At 47.2% G+C, this 20,201-nt stretch overlaps 2 protein-coding genes across 4 annotated transcripts in view; both read left to right on the forward strand.

The window, feature by feature from the left end:
* NECTIN4 (nectin cell adhesion molecule 4) overlaps positions 1 to 20,201 on the forward strand; it is a 133,051-nt gene that overhangs the window by 49,011 nt on the left and 63,839 nt on the right. The window lies entirely within an intron of this gene.
* The window catches only part of USF1 (upstream transcription factor 1), a 160,473-nt gene continuing 140,814 nt past the window's right edge, over positions 543 to 20,201 (forward strand). Inside the window, exon 1 of one of the 2 annotated variants that reach the window (XM_087943766.1) lies at positions 543 to 639. The gene's annotated coding sequence lies outside the window, so the exon portion shown is untranslated. The remainder of the gene's footprint in view (positions 640 to 20,201) is intronic. The other variant, XM_087943768.1, reaches the window with a different exon arrangement.

Genomic DNA, 20,201 nt, shown 5'->3' on the forward strand with positions numbered 1-20,201 from the left:
ATAATGTCCACAATTGGCAATGTAAAGACTAGCAGCACGCCGCTGGAGTTTTTACTTGGGCGCCTTCACAAAGAAAGGCGACCCCAAAACTGCCCACTGGATGAAGTAGATTGACCGGAAGTGGGCAACTAAAGGCAGAAGCCAACACCCTTTTCCAACATGGTGCCCAAGCAGTGCATATATATTGAACGGCTCCCTAGGAGGGCGCTAACTGGAAGTTACGTGTGCGCTTCCGCCTTCGTTTCCAAAGCGCTATGTCTCTCATTGTACGAGATGCAAAATCTTTAAAAGCACCACTCATAGACCCAGGACGCTCCTTCCCCAAGCGCCCTCTCGCCTGGCCGCCCTTTCAAAGTCAAGGTGGAGGCGCCGAGGCCTACCTCTCCCTCGTTCTCTCTCAATCTAACTCCTCAAAATGGCCGCCACCAGAAGCGCCAACCATCCCAGCGCCTAGCTTCCGGAGCCCGGTGAGGAGAGGTGGCCGGGGGTGGGGCTTGCCTGTTGGGTGGCTTCCGCTCCCCCGTCGGGCCCCGCTGGCGGTGAGGGAAGAAGGCGCAAGTTGCGGGGAGAGTCGGGCGTTTGGGGTGCGCGCATCTTCATGGAGCGCCGAGGGGCTCCGAGGGACAGAGGGCGGCCCAGGTGAGGACGGCGCCCCCCAGGCGAGGCGGGGCGGGGCTGGGTTCGTGGGTGCCCCCAGTGGTCTTCCGCCTCCCTCCTGAATTGCATTTTGTTGACTAGGGCCCATTGTCTATGGAGATGCTCAGTCATCCAGGTCATGGTTGTCCCAAAAGTGCTTTTTGAAAAGGCAACTGGACTTTCTTTCTTTGAAGACATTTTGCTTCTCCAAAAAGCCCAGGGTGCTGCAACCAACATAAATAGATGCTGGTTGCCAAGTGACCAAATTTTGACCACATGAGATGCTGCGAACAATCATACGACCAAGAACTGGTCATAAGTCGCTTTCTTCACTGTTGTTTTAATTTGGACTGTCACTAAATAAATGGATGTAAATCAACGACTATCTGTAGTCTAGACTCATAAGTAGCACATTTGAAATCTGGGGCTGGAGACCACAAGGTATAAGGACTACACCTTTTTCTATAGAATAGAATAGAATAGAATAGAATAGAATAGAGAATAGAAAATAGAGAATAGAATAGAATAGAATAGAATAGAATAGAATAGAATAGAATAGAATAGAATAGAATAGAATAGAATAGAATAGAATAGAATAGAATAAATATTGGAATGAATGAATAGAATAGAATAAAATAGAACAGAACAGGGAAAGAATGAATAGAATAGAACAGAACAGAATATAGAATAGAATAGAATAGAATAGAATAGAATAGAATAGAATAGAATAGGGAAAGAATGAATAGAATAGAATAGAATAGAATAGAATAGAATAGAATAGAATAGAATAGCTTATTAGCTTGCAAGGTTGCATCTGATCAACCACGAGTCTAGAGAAACCCATAACCTTGTCCAGTCTCCATGCATGAGTCACAACTTCTACTGAAACCATGACTTCCCCATGACACATCATTTTTCCAAATTTTTGACACATGAACCCCTGCAAAGAAATTTCTTGAATGAGAAGCGAAACATCCTTAAAGCCTTAGTAAGACCACACCTAGGATATTGCATCCACTTTTGGTCACCACACTACAAAACAGATGTTGAGACTCTGGAAAGAGTGCTGAGAAGAGCAACCAAGAGGATTAGGGGACTGGAGGCTCAAACATATAAAGAACAGTTGCAGGAATTGGGCTTGGCTGGTCTAGGGAAGAGAAGGACCAGGGGAGACAGGAGAGCAGTGTTCCAGTATCTGGGGGGCTGCCACAGAGAGGAGGAGGGGGTCAACCTATTCTCCAAAGCACCCAAAGGCCAGACAAGGAATAATGCATAGAAACTGAACAAGGAGAGATTCAACCTAGAAATAAGGAGGAATTTTCTGACAGGGAGAACAATCCACCCATGGAACAGAAGTTGCCTTCGGAAGTTGTGGGAGCATCATCCCTGGAAACTTTCAAGAAGAGACTGGACTGCTGTTATGTATTAGCATACTTACCTGTAATTGGTCGGTCCATGGCGGCGGGAAATTCGAAGAGCCGTCATTGGCCACAGCCGCGAGCAGCCTGAGTATAAGAAAGGCTGCTGTGGTTTCTTCGGGTGAGTCCTATATGGAAGTAAAACAAATTGGAATCATGCTGGTGTCCTGAGTCTCATTCCTGCAACTTAACACTGGCGATGAGGATGGGATCCTGAGGCAAAGGGAACCAGTGAGCACATGGCGACCGACGAACACCAGCAACGCATCGAGGCGACATGGCCGGAAACAACACGCCACCCGCACCATTCGAATCATACATCAACCGATTCCTCATGTTCCTCGAAGGAAGCGACCTCCATAATGTATGCAAAAACAGGAAGAGAGCAGTATTCCTTACCCATTGTGGTCCAGCGGTATTTAAGATAGCCAAAGCGTTAGCGGCACCCACCAACGTGAAAACGATGGCCTGGCTGGACTTTGAAAAATTACTGAGGGCTCACTACACACCAACTGTTTCCTACATGAATTTTATCAACGTGACCAAAAAGAAGGCGAGAGCATCAGCAATATTGTTCTAATGCTGCGGGATATTGCTGGAGCATGTGAATTCCTAAACTTGGATGAAGTCATGAGGGACCAAATAGTCCTGGGACTGAGAGACCTTACACTCCAGGGCCAATTATTAACAAAACCCAAAATAACGCTCAAAGAAGCAATAGAGGAAGCTACCGCAGCAGAAGCAACACAGAAATCGGCAGCCGCCATGCGGAAGATGAACAAAGTGCCACCAGAAACCCCCCAAAACACCACCACAACCCACCACGAGGACATCGGGACCCCATCGGAAGACAACAAGGAAGAAGAAGGGGTGAATCAACTCTGGGCAGAACAGGGCAGAAGGGACCGGAATGGAAAAAGGAAAGAATTTCGTGGTGCTGGTTGCAAGGGGAACCATCCATGTTCCGAGTGCCATTTCCTAGATGCCATCTGCAAACACTGTGAACAGCGGGGACATATTGCTAGGGCATGCCAAGCAAGAAAGAACTACAGCCCTAGACAAAGATGGAACACCTCCCCCAGAGAGAGAGAGAGAGAGAGAGAGAGAGAGAGAGAGAGAGAGAGAGAGAGAGAGAGAGAGAGAGAGGAGGGAGAGGTAGCTATTGGAACCAAGACAACAGAAGCAGGGAAGGCAAAGAAACAAGCAACGGAAGGGAAGAAACACACCAGACGGTGACCATCGGACACTCCAACATGACAAATGCCAAGAAAGTATATGTCCAGGTCACCATAGAAGTCCAGCCATGCTGGATGGAAGTGGACTCAGGCTGATACTTGTCAATGGTATTGTGGGACACCATAAAAAGACTGATACCAGACATGAGCCGGGAAGAACTCGAAAAACAAACACTAACACTGAAAGACTACCAGGGGAACAAAATCCCCGTAGTAGGTACCAGAAAATTCAAGGTAACATTCAAAAAATACACCAGAATTCTTCCATTAACCATAGTCGACCGAAATCGACCCAGCCTATTGGGATTCAAATGGTTTGCACCATTAGGAATCGAAGTCACAGGGATAAACAGCATAACCGAGACAGAGTGGGAAGATGACCTGATGGAAGAATTCCAAAATGTATTCGACGAAGAACTGGGCAAGTACCAGGGGTCCCCAATTTCCTTTAGTCTAAACCCAAATATAGCCCCCATAAGACTAAAGGCGAGGCGGGTTCCTTTCGCACTAAAACCAAAAATCGATGAGCGATTGGATAAACTCATCGCACAAGGGGTTTTAGAACCAATTGACCACGCTAAGTGGGAAACCCCAATTGTTACACCAATTAAACTGGATGGCTTGGTGCACATCTGCGGAGACTACAAAGCAACCCTTAACCACGCGCTCCAACAAAGCGCATACCCAGTTCCAGTGGTACAGCAACTATTACATTCCCTGGGGGAAATCTTCGCAAAACTAGACCTCACACAGGCGTACCAACAGTTGCCCATTGACCCCAAACCAGCAGAAGCCCAGACAATCGTGATGCACAGGGGGGCATTCAAATGCAACAGACTACAATTTGGTGTCAGCGTTGCTTCAGGAGTGTTCCAAAGCTTAATGGAACGCCTATTGCAAGGGATAAAAGGGGTGGTACCATACTTTGATGATGTCCTGGTATCCGCCAGGAACAAAGAACAACTACGTGACCGCCTAAGGGAAGTCCTAGTCAAATTCAAGAAGGCAGGGCTAAAAGTAAGAAAGGAGAAATGCCAATTAGCCACTAGCAAAGTTGAATTCCTAGGATACCTTATAGACAGCGAAGGAATCCACCCCACTGAAAATAAAGTCAGAGAAATCAAGGAAGCCCCCAGACCCACAAATAGAACTGATCTACAAGCTTTCTTAGGACTCATTAACTTTTATAATATAGTCCTATGGCAGAAAGCAACCATTGCAGAACCACTACACAGGTTGCTTGACAAGAAAGCAACCTGGTCCTGGGTGCAACGAGAAGAAACGGCATTCCAGGAGATAAAAAACTTGATCACATCAGACTGCGTACTAATACAATACAGAGAGACACTTCCAATAACACTAACCTGCGATGCATCACCTTTCGGCATCGGCGCTCTACTCAGCCACATACTACCCGATGGGAAAGAAGCACCCATAGCCTTCTATTCAAAGACTCTGTCAAAGCCGGAGTGGAACTACAGTCAATTAGACAAAGAGGCATTGGCCGCTGTCACCGGAATAAAATGTTTCCACGGATATATCTATGGGAGAACTTTTACACTAGTCACAGACCACAAGCCACTCCTGGTCATAATCGCAGGAAACAAAGCTGCACCTAATATATTATCACCACGAATGACAAGGTGGTCGGAATTCCTGGCTGCCTATAATTACAAACTGACCTACCGACCTGGAAAAGACATAAATCATGCTGATGCGCTTAGCCGTTGCCCTCTACCTGACATAGAAAATGACCCAGCACCAACCATATCGACCCTGCAAATAGAGACATTAGAAAACCTACCCGTGACGGCAGCAGACATTGCTAGGGAAACAGCTAGAGACAAAAACCTGCACATATTTTAAATTGGGTAGGAAAAGGATGGCCAGAAACTGAGAGTGACAAGACCGTCAGACCATTCTGGAATTGACAAACAGAACTTTCAATGCTTAAGGGGTGCATACTTTGGGGGGGATCGGGAGATCATACCGGACAGATTAAGGAAACACATACTAGAATTATTACATGCGGGATACCCGGGTATTGTAAAAATGAAAGCCCTGGCAAGGAGTTATGTATGGTGGCCAGGAATGGATAAGGAAATAGGGGATTGGGTGTCAACGTGTAAAAGCTGCCAGGAATCAAGGCCAACACCCCCCACAGCACCAAAACACGAATGGGAAACACTAAGGGAACCATGATCAAGATTACACATTGATTTTGCAAGCCCAACCAAAGGACACACATTTCTAATAGTTGTAGACGCTTACTCCAAATAGTTAAAGGCAAGCATCATGCACTCCACCACAACAGAAGCCATCATTAGACAGCTCAGGAAACTTTTTGCCACACATGGATTGCCGGATGTGATTGTATCCGACAACAGGCCACAATTCACGGCAACAACATTTGAGGGATTTCTAGCGCAACAGGGGATAAGGCATGCACTAACAGCGCCGGGACACCCAACTACGAATGGACGGGCAGAAGGCATGGTACGTTACACGAAGGAAACATTCCAAAAGCTGGGGTTGGGACACACACAAGAAAAGATAGATAAGCTACTAACCATTCAACATATGACACCCAGTGCCACAACAAATAAAATAAATAAAAGGCCAATAAAAGGCCAATAAAAGCCCAGCAGAGTTACTAATGTGGAGGAAACTAAGATCACACCTAGACAAACTACACCCCACATATAGCCAGAAAAACCAGCAACTCCTCCAGTAATTGCTGCACATTTCAAACACGGGACCCAGTTTACGCAAAAAATCTCACAGGAGAACCACTGTGGATACCAGCAAAAATAACCCAGATAACTGGGCCCCGTTCATACAGGGTAGACACCATGGATGGGAGAAGCTGGAGGAGACACATAGACCAGCTCAGATCGAGAGTCACGAAGGGTGACCTAAGCAGAAACATGGAAGATGGCGGAGACCCCTCAAACAAACAAAACAAATGCAAGGAAGGAGGGGGAGACCCCTCAAAAATAACCATAGGGGAGGGGGGAGACCCCTCAAACAGACAAAACACAAGTGGGAAGGGAGGGGGAGACCCTCCATGAGCAACAGAAACAACAGAACAAACCCTGACAACTACACAACTACCAATACTAACACTAGCCCCAGTCGGGAAACGCAAATACATATCTGGGACCAGGGAAGAGACAGGTCAGGAAGACAGGAACAGGCCCAAAAGAATAGCGGGGAAGCAGTCCCTGGCGGGAGCGGCCGAACCAACTCAACCAGCCAGGAAATTCCTGGCGGGAGCGGCATGACTGACTCAACCTTCCAGGATGTTCCAAGAAGATGGATGGGAGGAACAATAGATCCGTCCGAACTGTTCAGGAGCCAAACGGAGACTGAGTTGTGCAGGTCCAGTAGAACCCATAAAAGCCCTGCCTACCTACGTGATTACGTACAGTAGGCGAGGCTCCAGTTGGTTAAACCGGACCAGGTGGGGAGGGGTGTTATGTATTGGCATACTTACCTGTAATTGGTCAGTCCATGGCGGCAGGAAATTCGAAGAGCCATCACTGGCCGCAGCCGCAAGCAGCCCAAGTATAAGAAAGGCTGCTGCGGTTTCTTCGGGTGAGTCCTATACGGAAGTAAAACAAATTGGAATCATGTTGGTGTCCTGAGTCTCATTCCCACGACTTAACAACTGCCATCTGTCAGAAATGGTGTAGGGTCTCCTGCTTGGGTGGGGAGCTGGACTAGATGACCTACAAAGTCCCTTCAGTCCCTTTTAATAGATTAACAGAGACCAAGAAAGTCCAGCTGCCTTTTGGAAAAGCCACTTTTGAGATAGGGCACAGTGTTTGCTTGACTTTCCTCTCCTGTACACCACTGAAACTTTTTTTAAAAAATTATTTCTGGTATAGATTGCAAGCTCAGTTTATTCTGAGCCTTTGCCTTCCTGACCATCCTTACAGCTTGGGGCTGTTTGCTGATTTCTCTGCTTCGATTTTATATTTTTCTTTCAATCTTTTAAACTTCTCCAAGAACACCAACTGCATCCTTTTCTCTCTGGGATTATTTTTGTTTGGGCTTGAAACATTTCAGGGGATTTCCTAACCTCTGAACTGGTTTTCCCTTCAAGATTTCCACCCATGCAGTTCTTGCTATTGTTTCCCTTAGCTCAGTAATGGTGAAACTGTGATACGCATGTCAAAGGTGACACGCTATAATATTTTGGGTGACACACCAGCAATTACCAACATGCAATAACAACAATTCTCATAAGCATACCCTGTCCTTGTGCACTTTTGGAGGCTCTGGAGACAATGTAACAGCGGGGCAGCCTTCACAAGTCATTCTAGGAGACCTTTTAACAGATTAACAGAGTTGGAAGGGACCTTGGAGGTCATCTAGTCCAACCCCCTGCCCAAGCAGGAGACCCTACCCCATTTCTGACAGAAGGCAGTCCAGTCTCTTCTTGAAAGCTTCCAGTGATGAAGCTCCCACAACTTCTAAAAGCAACTTCTGTTCCATTGGTTGAGTGTTCCTCACTGTCAGAAAGTTTCTCCTTATTTTCAGGTTGAATCTCTCCTTGTTCAGTTCCCACCCATTATTCCTTGTCTGGCCTTTGGGTGCTTTGGAAAATAGCTTAACCCCCTCCTCCTCTTTGTGGAAGCTCCTCAGATATTGGAAGATGCTATCCTGTCTCCTCTGGTCCTTCTCTTCCCTAGACTAGCCAGGCCCAGTTCCCACAACTTCCGAAGGCAACTTCTGTTCCATGGGCTGACTGCTCTCCCTGTCAGAAAATTCCTCCTTATTCCCTGCTCTTGTTCATCCTCCAGACCAGTGGTGGGATTCAAATTTTTTTTACTACCAGTTCTGTGGGCGTGGCTTGGTGGGCGTGGCAGGGGAAGGATACTGTAAAATCTCCAGTCAGAGGTGGCATTTACTGGTCCTCTGACATTTCCACTACCGGTTCTCCAGATCTGGTCAGAACCTGCTGAATACCACCTCTGCTCCAGACTGTCCACAAATGAATTTGTTTTACTCTTATTTCATATTTATAATTATTTGATGTTTCTCTAATATAAAATACACAGCACGACACACGACTAGACTATAATTTATTAAAAAAAATAGATGAATGTATAAACAATTTGTTCTCTTTTATCCAAGAGGTCTCTGTATATTAACAAATTAACAGAGCTGGAAGGGACCTTGGAGGTCATCTAGTCCAACACCCCACCCAAGCAGGAGACCCTACACCATTTCTGACCGATGGCAGTCCAGTCTCCTCTTGAAAGCCTCCAGGGATGAAGCTCCCACAACTTCCAAAAGCAACTTCTGTTCCATTGATTGATTGTTCTAGAAAATTCCTCCTTATTTCCAGGTTGAATCTCTCCTTGTTCAGTTTCCATCCATTATTCCTTGTCTGGCCTTCGGGTGCCTTGGAAAATAGCTTGACCCCTTCCTCCTCTCTGGGGCAGCCCCTCAAATATTGGATGACTGCTCTCCTGTCTCCCCTGGTCCTTCTCTTCACTGGACTAGCCATATGTGTGGTGTTCGTTTGTTTATTTATGTCAGAGGCATCACAATTAAAATAAGCCATACTATACAACATAAAATTTAAAACCTAAGCTACAAAATTAAAACATGTACAAGTTAAACAAATCTTGCCCAGAAGCTAGCAACATTAATTGCATCCTTTTGCACTATCATGAGGTGCTTAACTGTACATTGATCAGGATGCAAAGAGGATTTATGTGTGATAAATTAGGCATTTTCCAAATTTTTGACACGCCAAGCCCAAAAGGTTCACCATCACTCTCTGAGCTGATGGAGATAATCTCTCTTGAAATCTAACACACTAATCGCATTGCTTTCAATCCCCCCTGTCTGAAGCGTGGAGAATTCTCTCATCGCTTTCTCCCACATCCTACTACAACATCCATTTCCTCTGCCATTCCTTGTAGTATCCGCCAAATTCCTCCTCTGCCTTTTGCACAATGAAAATCGCTGCAAAGCAGAACACAGAATACCAGAGTTGGAAGGGGTGGAACTCAAGCAGTTCCGGTTTCTAATAGGTGGCTATCCAGTCTCTTCTTAAAAGCCTCGAGTGATGGAGGACCCATAACTTCTGGTGGCAAGCAGTTCCACTGGTTAATTGCTCTCGCTGTCAGGAAGTTTCTCCTTAATTCCAGGTTCCTTCTCTCCTTGCTCCATCCGTTGCTTCTAGTCCTGCCTTCAGGTGCTTTGGAAAATAAGGGGACCCCCCTCTTCCTTGGGGCAGCCCTCCAAATAATGGAAGACTGCTATCATGTCTCCCTTGGTCTTTCTTTTTACCAGATACCCAGTTCCTGCAACTGTTCTTCACATGTTTCAGCCTCCAGCCCTCTGATCCTCTTGGTTGCTCTTCTCTGCACTCTTTCCAGAGTCTCTACAACTGTTCTTTTTTTTACAGTTGTTTTGTATATGTGGGAAAGTTGTTGGATCTGATTTCTGCCACAGTGTCAGATCCCCAGTTGGTGTGGTTCAAATCCTCCATTATCACAGATGGACATCTGATTATGCCACGGGTCCCCAAACTTGGCAACTTTGAGACTTGGGGACTTCAACTCCCAGAATTCCTCAGCCAGCAAAGCCATTTATTAAGCCACCATTCGAAGTTACAACACTACAGAAAAAAAAACAATACACAGCAACTTACGATCAGTCCTCAGACTTACAACCGTCACAGTCCCAGGGTCACGTGATCAAAATCGGGGAGCTTGGTAACCGGCGTGTATTTAACAATTGTGACCATGTCTCATAGTTATGTGATCGCCCATTTCTGACCTTCCCAGCCGGCTTCCAAACAAGCAAAAACAATGAAGGAAACTGAATTCACTTAATGGCCACACGAGTTGCTTAACAACTGCATTGATCTGCTTAAACAACCATGGCCAAAAAAAAAAAAAGGCGGTAAATTTGGGCACAATTCATTTAACAACTGCCTTGCTTAGCAACGGAAAATCCCTTGTGGTTGTGAGTTGAGGACCGTCTGTATGTTCTGAGGGATGTAATGGACTGTTGTTCACACTCACAACAATGTTGATTATTGTTGTTTCTCCCCCCCCCCCCCCTTGATTTCCACCCAGACAGGGCAGGGCTGAAATTTCACCCCTGATGTCATACATTTCCATGCAGGAGTCGTCCTTGATGTGCAATGCAACACTTACCCCATTTTGCTGACTCTGTTCCTTTTGCGCGGATTAGATCTTTCCAGGCCTATATTCTAAGACGAAGCAGCCAACCTTCCAGGTTTCACAACAGACCAGCACATCGTAGCTGCCGCTCCATATTAGGGCTTCAAGGTCTCCCTGTGCTCTGAGTAAGAAGCTTGAGTTGTGAATCAAGGTGCTGTTGCAAAAGGTATGAAATCTGGGGGGGTCACCCGGATTTCACGAAAAATTGAAAACTGGAAGTTCTCAAGAAAAAAACTGGACAGCCATTTTTCCAGGATGCTCTAAAGCAGGGGTCTTCAAACTGGACAGCTTTAAGACTTGTGGACTTCCACTCCCAGAATTCCTCCTCCAGTCAGGTTAGCTCAAGAACTCTGGGAGTGGAAGTCCACAAGTCTTAAACTTGCCAAGTATGAAGACCCTTGCGATAGATGATAGATAGATGATAGGTAGGTAGGTAAGTAGGTAGATGGATAGGTAGGTAGATAGATAGATAGATAGATAGATAGATAGATAGATAGATAGATAGATAGATAGATAGATAGATAGATAGATAGGTATGGAAAGAGAGAAGGGGGAGAGAGGGAGAGAGAGAGAGGTGATAGATCAGGGGTCTTCAAACTTGACGGCTTTAAGACTTGTGGACCTTTATTCCCGAATTCCTCCTCCAGTCATGTTAGCTCAGGAATTCTGGGAGTTGAAATCCACAGGTCTTAAAGCTGTTAAGTTTAAAGGCCCTTGTGATAGATCATAGATAGATGATACATACATACATACAGTAGATTGATAGATGATAGGTAGGGAGAGAGAGAGACAGAGACAGAGAGATGATAAATAGATAGGTGGTAGGTGATAGATCAGGGGTCTTCAAACTTGACAGCTTTAAGACTTGTGGACTTCCATTCCCAGAATTCCTCTTCCAGTCATATTAGCTCAGGAATTCTGGGAGTTGAAGTCCACAAACTTGCCAAGTTTGAAGACCCTTGCTCTAAGGATTACTGCCTTGGGCTGGAGGGGGTTGGACCAGACTAGAGGGATCGAATTAAGATTACATGAAGATTTAATACTACTTTATAAAGCCTTAGTAAGGCCACACCTAAAGTACTGTATCCAGTTTTGGTCACCATAATATCAAAAAGATGTTGAGACTCTAGAAAAAGTGCAGAGAAGCAACCATGAAGATGAGGGGACTGGAGGCTAAAATACGATGAACGGTTGCAGGAATTGGATATGGCTAGTCTAATGAAAAGAAGGCCCAGGGGTGATATGATTGTCAGCGTTCCAACTAACGAACTCCAAACCAATAAACTCCAAGACAAGCATTTTCTCAAAGTTCCATTTTTCCCTTCCCAAAAGAGAAATTCAAAAATCCCTCTCCTGCACCCACCAGCCCATAACATGGCCCAACCAACTCTTCATCCCAACATCCCTACAGACACTCCCCTCCAGGTGCAGGGCAACATGTCCTAGACTCTCTGAGAAAAGAATGTTGTTGTGTCTACTCTTCTACCCCACTATAAAATCCCCAGGGGTGGGATGCAAATATTTTTACTACCGATTCTGTGGGCATGGCTAGGTGGGCGTGGCTAGGTGGGCGTGGCTAGGTGGATGTGGCTATGTGACTGGGTGGGCATGGCTTCTCCTCCTCCTCCTCCTCCTCCTCCTCCTCCTCCTCCTCCTCCTCCTCCTCCTTTTGCCTCCTGGGTCTCAGGAAAGCCTCCTGGGAGGCTGTTTTTGCTCCCAGGAGGCTTTCCTGAGGTCCAGGAGGCAAAAAAAATGGAGCGCATGGGAGGGCGCACAGCATACACCCCTCCCCCTCCACGTGCCCCTTTTTGCCTCCTGGGCTTTAGGGAAGCCTCCTGGGCAAAGCAGTAAGACGGCAAGGGGGATCCCGGCACAGCTGATCATCGGAACAGCTGATCATAGGAGTGATTGGGCGGAGAGGGGCAGGGCCAGCCAGGGGCACGATTTGCCAGTTCTCCAAACTGTGCAGAATCATAACAATCAGTTCTACTGAACTGGTCCGAACTGGTAGAATACCATCCCTGGAAATCCCCCCTCCCAAATTCCCAGGCACTGAATGTGGCAGCCTCGAAGCTTCCAAGAAAAAACAAAATGGATTCCAAGGATAACAAGGATGGCAATCTTCCAATAGTTGAGGCTCTGCCACAGAGAAGACAGGATCAAACTGTCTTCCAAGGTCCCCGAAGACAGAACACGGAGCAATGGATGGAAACTATAATCGAGGAGAGAAGCAACCTAGAACAAATTTCCTGACAGTGAGAACAATTAATCAGAGGAACTGCTTGCCTCCAGAAGTTGTGGCTGCTCCATTGCTGGAGGTTTCTAAGAAGAGACTGGAGAGCCACTTGTCTTGATTGGTAATAGGGTTTCCTGCCTGAGCAGGGGGTTGGCCTAGAAGACCTCCAAGGTCCCTTCCGACTCTGTTATTCTGAATGAGAAATGAATTGGGAGTAAGATTGTGCAACCTCATGTGCTTGGTGAGCTGGGGCCAGTCTCTTTCCTTCAGCTCACAAGGTTGCTGTTGTGGGGAAAATAGAAGGAGGAAAGTGTGTTGGATATGTTCTCTGCCTTCAAGTAGTCGTAAAAATAATGAAGGAAGGAAGGAGAGAGAAGAAGGAAGGGAAAAAAGAAAGAGGGAAGGGAAAGAAGGGAAGGAAAGGAAAGAAGGGAAGGAAAGGAAAAGAGAGAAGGAAAGGAAAGGAAAGGGAAGAAGGGAAGGGAAGAGAAGGGAAGGAAAAGAAAGGGAAGAAGGGAAGGAAAGAAGGGAAGAAAAGGAAAGAAGGGAAGGAAAGAAGGAAAGAAGGGAAGGAAAGGAAAAGAGAGAAGGAAAGGAAAGGAAAGGGAAGAAGGGAAGGGAAGAGAAGGGAAGGAAAATAAAGGAAAGAAGGGAAGGAAAGAAGGAAAGGAAAGGAAAGGAAAGTAGAAAAGGAAAAGAAAGAAGGAAAGGAAAAAGGGAGGGGAAGGACCCCTGTAATGTCTCTGAGAATCACTCTGAGTCTCTGGCAGTGCCACAGCCCAGTTGGGTAGCCACTTGGCCCAGGGGACACCTTCCAAGTTTGCCTTGGGCCCAAAGAAACAATGCTTGTTTTGTTCCACTCTTTGCTGCAAGTGCGACTCTCTTCCGCCTTCTTCTTTCTGTATCCGGGGTCCCTTCTCTGCCCTCTTGCACCCCACCGGCAGGGCCATGGGCTGCCTTAATGGGGCAGAGAGGGGTGGCAGGACAGAGCCAGGCTGAGACAGACTGGTGAGTTCATCCCCTGTGCCAATCCAGCCAGCCAGCCAGCCACCCACCCAGTGCGCCAAACTTTGCTTTGTGCCCTCTGATGAGTCACTGGCAACAGATTGAGCAGCCTTAAGCCTCCTAATTCATGTAAAGTCTGCCTCAAAAACTTGGCAGCCCCCGGCTTCCCCCCCCCCCCTTTCCCACCAGTTTATCTTCCCTCTATTGTTCTCCAGGTCTTCCCAGAGAGCCTTGCTCTGTCTCCCCCCTCTCTTTTTTCCTGTTGGGGGGGGGTGTTATTGCAGAACTACACTGATAAGAGATGTGCCACCTTGGATGCAATCCTTGGAGCAGTGGTTGGATTCAATTTGTTTTACTAAGGGTTCTGTAGGCGTTGCTTAATGAGCATGGCTTGGTGGGCGTGGCAGGGAAGGATATACTGCAAAATCCCCCTTCCCTCTCCATCCCTCTGACTTGTTTTCCAGCTCTGTTCTCCTGTGCAGGGCAACCAAAGAAGGCCCAGCTGATCAGATGGATGGATGGATGGATGGATGGATGGATGATGGAATATGGGTGATAGATAGAAAAACAGATAGAGATGGATGGATGGCAAAGAATAGAGGGAGGTGGGGCCAGTCAGAGATGATATTGGACAGCTCTCCGAACTACTCAAAATTTCCACTACCGGTTCTCCAGAACTGGTCAGAACTGGCCAAATACCACCACTGCCTTGGATGCATCAAGAGAGGAATAACATCAAAATCCTGGGGACGTGCTAGTACCACTTTATAAAGCCTTAGTTAAGGCCACACCTGGAATACTGGATCCAGTTTTGATCCCCACAGTGCAAAATGCATGTGGAGATTTTGGAAAAAGTGCAGAGAAGAGCAACTAAGATGATTAAGGCAGAGCCCAGAGACAAAAACCCACAAAGAACGCTTGCAGGATTTGGGTTTGCCTAGTCTAGAGAAAAGAAGGACTACTTGAAATAATGTCCAGTTTTGGTCACCATCCTGCAAAAAAAAAAAAGATACTAATAACAAAAAAGATGTTGGAAAGAGTGCAGAGAAGAACAATCAGGATGATTAGGGGGCCGGAGGTCTGCTGCTTGAGTAGGGGGGTGGACTAGATGACCTCCAAGGCCCCTTCCAACTCTCTTCTTCTGTATTCTAGTTGCCAAGCTCTTGTACAGATAATCCTCAACTTACGACCACAATCGAGTCTCCAATTTCTGGTGCTAATCAAGTTTTTTGCCGCATTTTATGATCTTTCTCGCTGGAAGTAAATTATTAAGTAAATTACTGCAGTTCTTAAGTTAGTAACATGGTTGTTTAAGTGAATTTGACTTCCTCATTACTGGTCAGGTGGTTGCAAAAGGGGATCACGTGACCCCAGGATACTGCAACCGTCATAAATATGAGTCAGTTGCCAAGTGTCTGGATTTTGATCAGGCAACCATGGGGACGCTGCAGTGGTCAGAAGTGTGGAAAATGGTCATAAGTCACCGTTACAACTTTGAACCGTTGCTAAACACATGACTATAAATCAAGAACTATCTGTAATCTTAGCCAACATATGATTAACTAGCTCAATCCCCGTGCTTCACTACAAAGCTGGCTGGGGAATTCTGGGAGTTGAAGTCCACCAGTCTTAAGTTGCCAAGTTTGGAGACACCTGGTCAAATGGTGGGAAAGTTTGTGTTAATCAGCACACAGCGTGTGTATGTGTGAAGCCAGAATCTGGTTCATTACTTTCCAGGCTGGATGGACTGCAATGCTAGTGTTTGTCTTCTGCTTAACCTGGGTTTAACATTTTGTGTGAATTCAGCCACTGAACAGTGATCCCAGCAGCTGAAAGGAGCACCAAGCGTCAGTCAGTAGATAATACTGGCTGGTCCTTTTTCTTCCTAACAATATTTCCCTTTTTAACTCATTGTTGTTATTGTTTTTTTTAAAAAAAGACAGTTGGGATGGCTGTTTTGAATAAATAATTGCATTTTTGGGGGGTTCTGTTGAGAGTTGATGCCATTCTTATTATATTATATTATACTAGTTCGATAACCGTGCTTCACTACGAAACTATGTGGTTGGGCTTAGTTTTTTAGGGAGGAAAATAAGGAGGGGGGGGGAATTTTGCCTCTGCTTACCAGCATCCATTGGTATTCATCTGGCTAGCGTCCTGTCAGTGCGTGAGAGAGTTGAGGGCTGTTTAGAAACTGAAAGAGTATTTGCTGTGGGAGCAAGGAGGAGAAGCAAGGAGCCTGGGCGTGGCTTAGCTCAACTGTACTAAAGCTGCTTGGTGCTGTGAAACTCAAACTGAAACTCCTCTCCTCTGCTTGTGTTTTGCATTTGAAGCAGATTTCTTTTCAGGTGGGGAGGGGGAGTAGAACTCTTTAGCATCAGAGCGTGATAATAATAATAATAATAATAATAATAATAATAATAATAATAATAATAATAATAATAATAATAATAATAATATATCAAATACTAATGCTCTGATGGTTATTTTGAAAAATCCTTAGTGAGCACCTAGAAGCCAAGAGGAATTCTTCTTCTTCTTCTTCTTCTTCTTCTTCTTCTTCTTCTTCTTCTTCTTCTTCTTCTTCTTCTTCTTCTTCTTCTTCTTCTTCTCCTCCTCCTCCTCCTCCTCCTCCTCCTCCTTCTCCTCCTCCCTCCCTCCTCCTCCTCCCTCTTCTTCTTCTCCTCCTCCCCCCTTTCCCTCCCTCCTCCTCCCCCCCTCTCCTCCTTCCCTCCCTCTTCCTCCTCTCCCTCCTCCTCCTCCTCCTCCTCCTCCTCCTCCTCCTCCTCCTCCTCCTCCTCCTCCTCCTCCTCCTCCACCATCACCTCCTCCTTTCTACAACCCCTTCCTTTGTAGTGTTCCTTAGCTGGGTCATGAAATGTTTCCAAGAAAACCACTAAACTCAGAAACAACCAAGGACCCCACAGTTCAACACTGAACTACTAAATCTTCTTCTTTATTGGTATTTTGCAGCCAGCCTGCTCAGGACCCTTTGTGGACCTACAAAGCCCCCGCCTTCCCTCCTGGAGGCCTTTCACCCCTTCCTGCACCCTCCACCAGCCCCCTCCCCACTATTGGGGTGGGGGAGGCGGGATCCCCGCAGGGGGGAAGAAAGCTGGTAAGCATGAGAAAATTGCTCTGCGCAGCACCTGCCATTACCTGTGCAGTCCAAATCCCTGGTCTTAGCGATGGCTTCGGAGTTCTGCTGGGAGGAAGCCAGCTCTTCTCAGGGTTTAGCTCTTCCCAGACAGGGCAGGAGGGGAGGTGGAAAACCGGGGGGTGCTATCGAAGGCAAAGCCCCAGGGGAGGGGCAGGGGGCTGGAGTGGGCCTGTTTTCAGGTGGGCCTGGACTTGCAACCATTTGTTTAGCAGCCGTTTGAAGTTGCAAAGTCAGTGAAAAAAGTGAGTTACCGGCAGGCAGTCCTCGCACATACAACCGTTGTACCCCCTCGCATAGTCACGTGATCAACATTCAGGCGCTGGATAACTGGCATGTTTCAAAAATGGCAGCATCCTGGGGTTGTGTGGTCGCCATTTGTGACCTTCTCAGCCAGGGTCCATGCCCAAAGAGGGACTAGAACTCCAAGACTCCTGGTGATTGGCCCAAAGTCACCCAGTTGGCTTTCGTGCCCAAGGCGGGACTAGAACTCCAAGACTCCTGGCGATTGGCTCAAAGTCACCCGGTTGGCTTTCATGCCCAAGGCGGGACTAGAACTCCCAGTCTCCTGGTGATTGGCCCAAAGTCACCCAGTTGGCTTTCATGCCCAAGGCAGGACTAGAACTCACCGTCTCCTGGTGATTGGCCCAAAGTCACCCAGTTGGCTTTCATGCCCAAGGCGGGACTAGAACTCCAAGACTCCTGGTGATTGGCCCAAACTCACCCAGTTGGCTTTCATGCCCAAGGCGGGACTAGAACTCCAAGACTCCTGGTGATTGGCCCAAACTCACCCAGTTGGCTTTCCTGCCCAAGGCGGGACTAGAACTCACCGTCTCCTGGTGATTGGCCCAAAGTCACCCAGCTGGCTTTCATGCCTAAGGCGGGACTAGAACTCACCGTCTCCTGGTGATTGGCCCAAAGTCACCCAGTTGGCTTTCCTGCCTAAGGCGGGACTAGAACTCACCGTCTCCTGGTGATTGGCCCAAAGTCACCCAGTCGGCTTTCCTGCCTAAGGCGGGACTAGAACTCACCGTCTCCTGGTGATTGGCCCAAAGTCACCCAGTTGGCTTTCCTGCCTAAGGCGGGACTAGAACTCACCGTCTCCTGGTGATTGGCCCAAAGTCACCCAGTTGGCTTTCATGCCCAAGGCGGGACTAGAACTCCAAGACTCCTGGTGATTGGCCCAAAGTCACCCAGTTGGCTTTCCTGCCCAAGGCGGGACTAGAACTCACCGTCTCCTGGTGATTGGCCCAAAGTCATCCAGCTGGCTTTCATGCCTAAGGCGGGACTAGAACTCACCGTCTCCTGGTGATTGGCCCAAAGTCACCCAGTTGGCTTTCCTGCCTAAGGCGGGACTAGAACTCACCGTCTCCTGGTGATTGGCCCAAAGTCACCCAGTCGGCTTTCCTGCCTAAGGCGGGACTAGAACTCACCGTCTCCTGGTGATTGGCCCAAAGTCACCCAGTTGGCTTTCCTGCCTAAGGCGGGACTAGAACTCACCGTCTCCTGGTGATTGGCCCAAAGTCACCCAGTTGGCTTTCCTGCCTAAGGCGGGACTAGAACTCACCGTCTCCTGGTGATTGGCCCAAAGTCACCCAGTTGGCTTTCATGCCCAAGGCGGGACTAGAACTCCAAGACTCCTGGTGATTGGCCCAAAGTCACCCAGTCGGCTTTCCTGCCTAAGGCGGGACTAGAACTCACCGTCTCCTGGTGATTGGCCCAAAGTCACCCAGTTGGCTTTCCTGCCTAAGGCGGGACTAGAACTCACCGTCTCCTGGTGATTGGCCCAAAGTCACCCAGTTGGCTTTCATGCCCAAGGCGGGACTAGAACTCACCGTCTCCTGGTGATTGGCCCAAAGTCACCCAGTTGGCTTTCATGCCCAAGGCGGGACTAGAACTCCAAGACTCCTGGTGATTGGCCCAAAGTCACCCAGTCGGCTTTCCTGCCCAAGGCGGGACTAGAACTCCAAGACTCCTGGTGATTGGCCCAAAGTCACCCGGTCAGCTTTCATGTCTAAGGGCGGACATGATGGCAATCTCAAGATGGTGGCTGTGCCAGTCAATCCAAGCACGGCTTGATTTTTAGGGCCCCAGGTTGAGGGGCAGCCACACCAGCAGGGCAGCCCTCTTGGCTTTTCTGGCCTATCCCAGGGACAGCTTGGAACTGGTCTCATGATCTCTGCCAGGCTCTTTCCTTGCCATCGTTGGAGGAAGAGACCTCGCAGGGTGAGAAGGCGAGGCCCAGCAAAGGGAATGTCGGAACACTGACTCAGCAGCTTCTCCTTGGAGGTGCAAGTAAAAACAAAGTCTAATCTTGTGCACTGTGCGTCTCTCAGCCGTGGGCATGGAGCTGATATCGGTAGAAATGGCCCGTATCTCGCCTCACAATCAGGAGCCTGTGAGTTTGATCCTAGGCAGAGGCAGATATTTCCCTCTCTGCAATGAGAATATTATCTGCTGAATAAAAGTCCGTATTGGCAACATCTGGCCAGTAAACACTCAGCTCCATTCAGTTGCCCAGACTCCAACCCGCAAGGGATTATGGGGTCCTTAAACGAAGGTGGTCTCTGATCGGCCCCATTTGCTAAGGCCGTTACACCAGGGGTAAAACCCGGCTCTCCAGAGAATAGAATAGAATAGAACAGAACAGAATTCTTTATTGGCCAAGTGGACACACAAGGAATTTGTCTTGGTGCAAATGCTCTCAGTGTACATAAAAAAAGGATACATTCGTCAAGAGTCAAGAATTATAAGGTACAACACTTCATAATAGTCATAGGATACAATCAATCAAATCATACTAGGAAATGGTCAATATAAATAGTAAGGATACAAGCGACAAAGTTACAGTCACAAGTAGGAGGAGAGGGGTGATAAGGAGTGATGTGAATAGAATAGAATAGAATAGAATAGAATAGAATAGAATTCTTTATTGGCCAAGTGTGATTGGACACACAATGAATTTGTCTTGGTATAAATACTCTCAGTACCCAAAAGAAAAGATACATTCATCAAGAGTCGAGAATCATAAGGTACGACACTTAATAGTCACAGGGTAGAATAGAATAGAATAAGGATACAAGCGACAAGGTTACAGTCCTACAATCACAAGTGGGAGGGGATGGGTGATAAGGAGTGATGAGAAGATGAATAGTAATAGTAGTGTAGATTTTGTAAATAGTTGGACAGTGTAGAGGGAATTAGTTGTTTGGCAGAGCGATGGCGTTTGGGGAAAAACTGTCCTTGTGTCTAGTTGTTGTGGTGTGCAGGGCTCTATAGCGTCATTTTGAAGGTGGGAGTTGA

Source organism: Notechis scutatus, chromosome 14, assembly GCF_049901735.1.
Source record: "Notechis scutatus isolate UNSWTSFEM ecotype Mainland chromosome 14, rNotScu1.2, whole genome shotgun sequence".
In the NCBI taxonomy this organism is placed as follows: Eukaryota; Metazoa; Chordata; class Lepidosauria; order Squamata; family Elapidae; genus Notechis; species Notechis scutatus.